Raw genomic sequence first — 8,757 nt, forward strand, 5'->3', positions numbered from 1 at the left:
AGGAAGGAGGTAGACAGTGGTCAGGACCCTCCTCTATGACTACAGAGAAGACATGACACCAGTGATGGGTTATAGGAAGGAGGCAGACAGTGGTCAGGACCCTCCTCTATGACTACAAAGGAGACATGACACCAGTGATGGGTTATAGGAAGGAGGCAGACAGTGGTCAGGACCCTCCTCTATGACTACAAAGGAGACATGACACCAGGGATGGGTTATAGGAAGGAGGTAGACAGTGGTCAGGACCTTCCTCTATGACTACAGAGCAGACATGACACCAGTGATGGGTTATAGGAAGGAGGCAGACAGTGGTCAGGACCCTCCTCTATGACTACAGAGCAGACATGACACCAGTGATGGGTTATAGGAAGGAGGCAGACAGTGGTCAGGACCCTCCTCTATGACTACAGAGGAGACATGACACCAGTGATGGGTTATAGGAAGGAGGTAGACAGTGGTCAGGACCCTCCTCTATGACTACAAAGGAGACATGACACCAGTGATGGGTTATAGGAAGAAGGCAGACAGTGGTCAGGACCCTCCTCTATGACTACAGAGCAGACATGACACCAGTGATGGGTTATAGGAAGGAGGTAGACAGTGGTCAGGACCCTCCTCTATGACTACAGAGCAGACATGACACCAGGGATGGGTTATAGGAAGGAGGCAGACAGTGGTCAGGACCCTCCTCTATGACTACAGAGAAGACATGACACCAGTGATGGGTTATAGGAAGGAGGTGGACAGTGGTCAGGACCCTCCTCTATGACTACAGAGCAGACATGACACCAGTGATGGGTTATAGGAAGGAGGCAGACAGTGGTCAGGACCCTCCTCTATGACTACAGAGCAGACATGACACCAGGGATGGGTTATAGGAAGGAGGCAGACAGTGGTCAGGACCCTCCTCTATGACTACAGAGGAGACATGACACCAGTGATGGGTTATAGGAAGGAGGCAGACAGTGGTCAGGACCCTCCTCTATGACTACAGAGCAGACATGACACCAGGGATGGGTTATAGGAAGGAGGTAGACAGTGGTCAGGATCCTCCTCTATGACTACAGAGGAGACATGACACCAGTGATGGGTTATAGGAAGGAGGCAGACAGTGGTCAGGACCCTCCTCTATGACTACAGAGGAGACATGACACCAGTGATGGGTTATAGGAAGGAGGTAGACAGTGGTCAGGACCCTCCTCTATGACTACAGAGCAGACATGACACCAGTGATGGGTTATAGGAAGGAGGTAGACAGTGGTCAGGACCCTCCTCTATGACTACAGAGGAGACATGACACCAGTGATGGGTTATAGGAATTAGGCAGACAGTGGTCAGGACCCTCCTCTATGACTACAGAGCAGACATGACACCAGTGATGGGTTATAGGAAGGAGGCAGACAGTAGTCAGGACCCTCCTCTATGACTACAGAGGAGACATGACACCAGGGATGGGTTATAGGAAGGAGGCAGACAGTGGTCAGGATCCTCCTCTATGACTACAGAGGAGACATGACACCAGTGATGGGTTATAGGAAGGAGGCAGACAGTGGTCAGGACCCTCCTCTATGACTACAGAGGAGACATGACACCAGTGATGGGTTATAGGAAGGAGGTAGACAGTGGTCAGGACCCTCCTCTATGACTACAGAGCAGACATGACACCAGTGATGGGTTATAGGAATTAGGCAGACAGTGGTCAGGACCCTCCTCTATGACTACAGAGCAGACATGACACCAGTGATGGGTTATAGGAAGGAGGCAGACAGTAGTCAGGACCCTCCTCTATGACTACAGAGGAGACATGACACCAGGGATGGGTTATAGGAAGGAGGCAGACAGTGGTCAGGACCCTCCTCTATGACTACAGAGCAGACATGACACCAGTGATGGGTTATAGGAAGGAGGTAGACAGTGGTCAGGACCCTCCTCTATGACTACAAAGGAGACATGACACCAGTGATGGGTTATAGGAAGGAGGTAGACAGTGGTCAGGACCCTCCTCTATGACTACAGAGAAGACATGACACCAGGGATGGGTTATAGGAAGGAGGTAGACAGTGGTCAGGACCCTCCTCTATGACTACAGAGGAGACATGACACCAGTGATGGGTTATAGGAAGGGGAGGTAGACAGTGGTCAGGACCCTCCTCTATGACTACAGAGAAGACATGACACCAGTGATGGGTTATAGGAAGGAGGTAGACAGTGGTCAGGACCCTCCTCTATGACTACAGAGCAGACATGACACCAGGGATGGGTTATAGGAAGGAGGCAGACAGTGGTCAGGACCCTCCTCTATGACTACAGAGGAGACATGACACCAGTGATGGGTTATAGTAAGGAGGCAGACAGTGGTCAGGACCCTCCTCTATGACTGCAGAGCAGACATGACACCAGGGATGGGTTATAGGAAGGAGGTAGACAGTGGTCAGGACCCTCCTCTATGACTACAAAGGAGACATGACACCAGTGATGGGTTATAGGAAGGAGGTAGACAGTGGTCAGGACCCTCCTCTATGACTACAGAGGAGACATGACACCAGTGATGGGTTATAGGAAGGAGGTAGACAGTGGTCAGGACCCTCCTCTATGACTACAGAGGAGACATGACACCAGTGATGGGTTATAGGAAGGAGGCAGACAGTGGTCAGGACCCTCCTCTATGACTACAGAGAAGACATGACACCAGTGATGGGTTATAGGAAGGAGGCAGACAGTGGTCAGGACCCTCCTCTATGACTACAGAGCAGACATGACACCAGTGATGGGTTATAGGATGGAGGTAGACAGTGGTCAGGACCCTCCTCTATGACTACAGAGGAGACATGACACCAGTGATGGGTTATAGGAAGGAGGTAGACAGTGGTCAGGACCCTCCTCTATGACTACAGAGCAGACATGACACCAGTGATGGGTTATAAGAAGGAGGCAGACAGTGGTCAGGACCCTCCTCTATGACTACAGAGCAGACATGACACCAGTGATGGGTTATAGGAAGGAGGCAGACAGTGGTCAGGACCCTCCTCTATGACTACAGAGCAGACATGACAACAGGTATGGGTTATAGGAAGGAGGCAGACAGTGGTCAGGATCCTCCTCTATGACTACAGAGAAGACATGACACCAGTGATGGGTTATAGGAAGGAGGCAGACAGTGGTCAGGACCCTCCTCTATGACTACAGAACAGACATGACACCAGGGATGGGTTATAGGAAGGAGGCAGACAGTGGTCAGGACCCTCCTCTATGACTACAGAGCAGACATGACACCAGTGATGGGTTATAGGAAGGAGGCAGACAGTGGTCAGGACCCTCCTCTATGACTACAGAGGAGACATGACACCAGTGATGGGTTATAGGAAGAAGGCAGACAGTGGTCAGGACCCTCCTCTATGACTACAGAGCAGACATGACACCAGTGATGGGTTATAGGAAGGAGGTAGACAGTGGTCAGGATCCTCCTCTATGACTACAGAGCAGACATGACACCAGTGATGGGTTATAGGAAGGAGGTAGACAGTGGTCAGGACCCTCCTCTATGACTACAGAGCAGACATGACACCAGTGATGGGTTATAGGAAGGAGGTAGACAGTGGTCAGGACCCTCCTCTATGACTACAGAGGAGACATGACACCAGTGATGGGTTATAGGAAGGAAGTAGACAGTGGTCAGGACCCTCCTCTATGACTACAGAGCAGACATGACACCAGTGATGGGTTATAGGAAGGAGGCAGACAGTGGTCAGGACCCTCCTCTATGACTACAGAGGAGACATGACACCAGTGATGGGTTATAGGAAGAAGGCAGACAGTGGTCAGGACCCTCCTCTATGACTACAGAGCAGACATGACACCAGTGATGGGTTATAGGAAGGAGGTAGACAGTGGTCAGGACCCTCCTCTATGACTACAAAGCAGACATGACACCAGTGATGGGTTATAGGAAGGAGGTAGACAGTGGTCAGGATCCTCCTCTATGACTACAGAGGAGACATGACACCAGTGATGGGTTATAGGAAGGAGGTAGACAGTGGTCAGGATCCTCCTCTATGACTACAGAGCAGACATGACACCAGTGATGGGTTATAGGAAGGAGGCAGACAGTGGTCAGGACCCTCCTCTATGACTACAAAGGAGACATGACACCAGTGATGGGTTATAGGAAGGAGGCAGACAGTGGTCAAGATCCTCCTCTATGACTACAGAGGAGACATGACACCAGTGATGGGTTATAGGAAGGAGGCAGACAGTGGTCAAGATCCTCCTCTATGACTACAGAGGAGACATGACACCAGTGATGGGTTATAGGAAGGAGGTAGACAGTGGTCAGGACCCTCCTCTATGACTACAGAGCAGACATGACACCAGTGATGGGTTATAGGAAGGAGGTAGACAGTGGTCAGGACCCTCCTCTATGACTACAGAGCAGACATGACACCAGTGATGGGTTATAGGAAGGAGGCAGACAGTGGTCAGGACCCTCCTCTATGACTACAAAGGAGACATGACACCAGTGATGGGTTATAGGAAGGAGGCAGACAGTGGTCAAGATCCTCCTCTATGACTACAGAGGAGACATGACACCAGTGATGGGTTATAGGAAGGAGGCAGACAGTGGTCAAGATCCTCCTCTATGACTACAGAGGAGACATGACACCAGTGATGGGTTATAGGAAGGAGGTAGACAGTGGTCAGGACCCTCCTCTATGACTACAGAGCAGACATGACACCAGTGATGGGTTATAGGAAGGAGGCAGACAGTGGTCAGGACCCTCCTCTATGACTACAGAGCAGACATGACACCAGTGATGGGTTATAGAAAGGAGGAAGACAGTGGTCAGGACCCTCCTCTATGACTACAGAGGAGACATGACACCAGTGATGGGTTATAGGAAGGAGGCAGGCAGTGGTCAGGACCTTCCTCTATGACTACAGAGAAGACATGACACCAGTGATGGGTTATAGGAAGGAGGCAGACAGTGGTCAGGACCCTCCTCTATGACTACAGAGGAGACATGACACCAGTGATGGGTTATAGGAAGGAGGCAGACAGTGGTCAGGACCCTCCTCTATGACTACAGAGAAGACATGACACCAGTGATGGGTTATAGGAAGGAGGTAGACAGTGGTCAGGACCCTCCTCTATGACTACAGAGGAGACATGACACCAGTGATGGGTTATAGGAAGGAGGCAGACAGTGGTCAGGATCCTCCTCTATGACTACAGAGCAGACATGACACCAGTGATGGGTTATAGGAAGGAGGTAGACAGTGGTCAGGACCCTCCTCTATGACTACAGAGGAGACATGACACCAGTGATGGGTTATAGGAAGGAGGTAGACAGTGGTCAGGATCCTCCTCTATGACTACAGAGCAGACATGACACCAGTGATGGGTTATAGGAAGGAGGTAGACAGTGGTCAGGACCCTCCTCTATGACTACAGAGCAGACATGACACCAGTGATGGGTTATAGGAAGGAGGTAGACAGTGGTCAGGACCCTCCTCTATGACTACAGAGGAGACATGACACCAGTGATGGGTTATAGGAAGGAGGCAGACAGTGGTCAGGACCCTCCTCTATGACTACAGAGAAGACATGACACCAGTGATGGGTTATAGGAAGGAGGCAGACAGTGGTCAGGATCCTCCTCTATGACTACAGAGCAGACATGACACCAGTGATGGGTTATAGGAAGGAGGCAGGCAGTGGTCAGGACCCTCCTCTATGACTACAGAGGAGACATGACACCAGTGATGGGTTATAGGAAGGAGGCAGACAGTGGTCAGGACCCTCCTCTATGACTACAGAGCAGACATGACACCAGTGATGGGTTATAGGAAGGAGGCAGGCAGTGGTCAGGACCCTCCTCTATGACTACAGAGGAGACATGACACCAGTGATGGGTTATAGGAAGGAGGCAGACAGTGGTCAGGACCCTCCTCTATGACTACAGAGCAGACATGACACCAGTGATGGGTTATAGGAAGGAGGCAGGCAGTGGTCAGGACCTTCCTCTATGACTACAGAGCAGACATGACACCAGTGATGGGTTATAGGAAGGAGGTAGACAGTGGTCAGGACCCTCCTCTATGACTACAGAGGAGACATGACACCAGTGATGGGTTATAGGAAGGAGGCAGACAGTGGTCAGGACCCTCCTCTATGACTACAGAGGAGACATGACACCAAGGATGGGTTATAGGAAGGAGGCAGACAGTGGTCAGGACCCTCCTCTATGACTACAGAGGAGACATGACACCAGTGATGGGTTATAGGAAGGAGGTAGACAGTGGTCAGGACCCTCCTCTATGACTACAGAGGAGACATGACACCAGTGATGGGTTATAGGAAGGAGGCAGACAGTGGTCAGGACCCTCCTCTATGACTACAGAGGAGACATGACACCAGTGATGGGTTATAGGAAGGAGGCAGACAGTGGTCAGGACCCTCCTCTATGACTACAGAGCAGACATGACACCAGTGATGGGTTATAGGAAGGAGGTAGACAGTGGTCAGGACCCTCCTCTATGACTACAGAGAAGACATGACACCAGTGATGGGTTATAGGAAGGAGGCAGACAGTGGTCAGGACCCTCCTCTATGACTACAGAGCAGACATGACACCAGTGATGGGTTATAGGAAGGAGGCAGACAGTGGTCAGGACCCTCCTCTATGACTACAGAGAAGACATGACACCAGTGATGGGTTATAGGAAGGAGGTAGACAGTGGTCAGGACCCTCCTCTATGACTACAGAGGAGACATGACACCAGTGATGGGTTATAGGAAGGAGGCAGACAGTGGTCAGGACCCTCCTCTATGACTACAGAGCAGACATGACACCAGTGATGGGTTATAGGAAGGAGGTAGACAGTGGTCAGGATCCTCCTCTATGACTACAGAGCAGACATGACACCAGTGATGGGTTATAGGAAGGAGGTAGACAGTGGTCAGGACCCTCCTCTATGACTACAGAGGAGACATGACACCAGTGATGGGTTATAGGAAGGAGGCAGACAGTGGTCAGGACCCTCCTCTATGACTACAGAGCAGACATGACACCAGTGATGGGTTATAGGAAGGAGGCAGACAGTGGTCAGGACCCTCCTCTATGACTACAGAGCAGACATGACACCAGGGATGGGTTATAGGAAGGAAGTAGACAGTGGTCAGGACCCTCCTCTATGACTACAGAACAGACATGACACCAGTGATGGGTTATAGGAAGGAGGTAGACAGTGGTCAGGATCCTCCTCTATGACTACAGAGGAGACATGACACCAGTGATGGGTTATAGGAAGAAGGTAGACAGTGGTCAGGACCCTCCTCTATGACTGCAGAGCAGACATGACACCAGTGATGGGTTATAGGAAGGAGGTAGACAGTGGTCAGGACCCTCCTCTATGACTACAGAGAAGACATGACAACAGTGATGGGTTATAGGAAGAAGGCAGACAGTGGTCAGGACCCTCCCCTATGACTACAGAGCAGACATGACACCAGTGATGGGTTATAGGAAGGAGGCAGACAGTGGTCAGGACCCTCCTCTATGACTACAGAGCAGACATGACACCAGTGATGGGTTATAGGAAGGAGGTAGACAGTGGTCAGGACCCTCCTCTATGACTACAGAGCAGACATGACACCAGTGATGGGTTATAGGAAGGAGGCAGACTGTGGTCAGGATCCTCCTCTATGACTACAGAGGAGACATGACACCAGTGATGGGTTATAGGAAGGAGGCAGACAGTGGTCAGGACCCTCCTCTATGACTACAGAGGAGACATGACACCAGTGATGGGTTATAGGAAGGAGGCAGACAGTGGTCAGGACCCTCCTCTATGACTACAGAGCAGACATGACACCAGGGATGGGTTATAGGAAGGAGGCAGACAGTGGTCAGGACCCTCCTCTATGACTACAGAGCAGACATGACACCAGTGATGGGTTATAGGAAGGAGGCAGACAGTGGTCAGGACCCTCCTCTATGACTACAGAGCAGACATGACACCAGTGATGGGTTATAGGAAGGAGGTAGACAGTGGTCAGGACCCTCCTCTATGACTACAGAGCAGACATGACACCAGTGATGGGTTATAGGAAGGAGGCAGGCAGTGGTCAGGACCCTCCTCTATGACTACAGAGCAGACATGACACCAGTGATGGGTTATAGGAAGGAGGCAGACAGTGGTCAGGACCCTCCTCTATGACTACAGAGCAGACATGACACCAGTGATGGGTTATAGGAAGGAGGTAGACAGTGGTCAGGACCCTCCTCTATGACTACAGAGCAGACATGACACCAGTGATGGGTTATAGGAAGGAGGCAGGCAGTGGTCAGGACCCTCCTCTATGACTACAGAGAAGACATGACACCAGTGATGGGTTATAGGAAGGAGGCAGACAGTGGTCAGGACCCTCCTCTATGACTACAGAGCAGACATGACACCAGTGATGGGTTATAGGAAGGAGGCAGACAGTGGTCAGGACCCTCCTCTATGACTACAGAGAAGACATGACACCAGTGATGGGTTATAGGAAGGAGGCAGACAGTGGTCAGGACCCTCCTCTATGACTACAAAGGAGACATGACACCAGTGATGGGTTATAGGAAGGAGGTAGACTGTGGTCAGGACCCTCCTCTATGACTACAGAGGAGACATGACACCAGTGATGGGTTATAGGAAGGAGGTAGACAGTGGTCAGGACCCTCCTCTATGACTACAGAGCAGACATGACACCAGTGATGG

This window comes from Ranitomeya imitator, chromosome 4, assembly GCF_032444005.1.
Source record: "Ranitomeya imitator isolate aRanImi1 chromosome 4, aRanImi1.pri, whole genome shotgun sequence".
Classification (NCBI taxonomy): domain Eukaryota; kingdom Metazoa; phylum Chordata; class Amphibia; order Anura; family Dendrobatidae; genus Ranitomeya; species Ranitomeya imitator.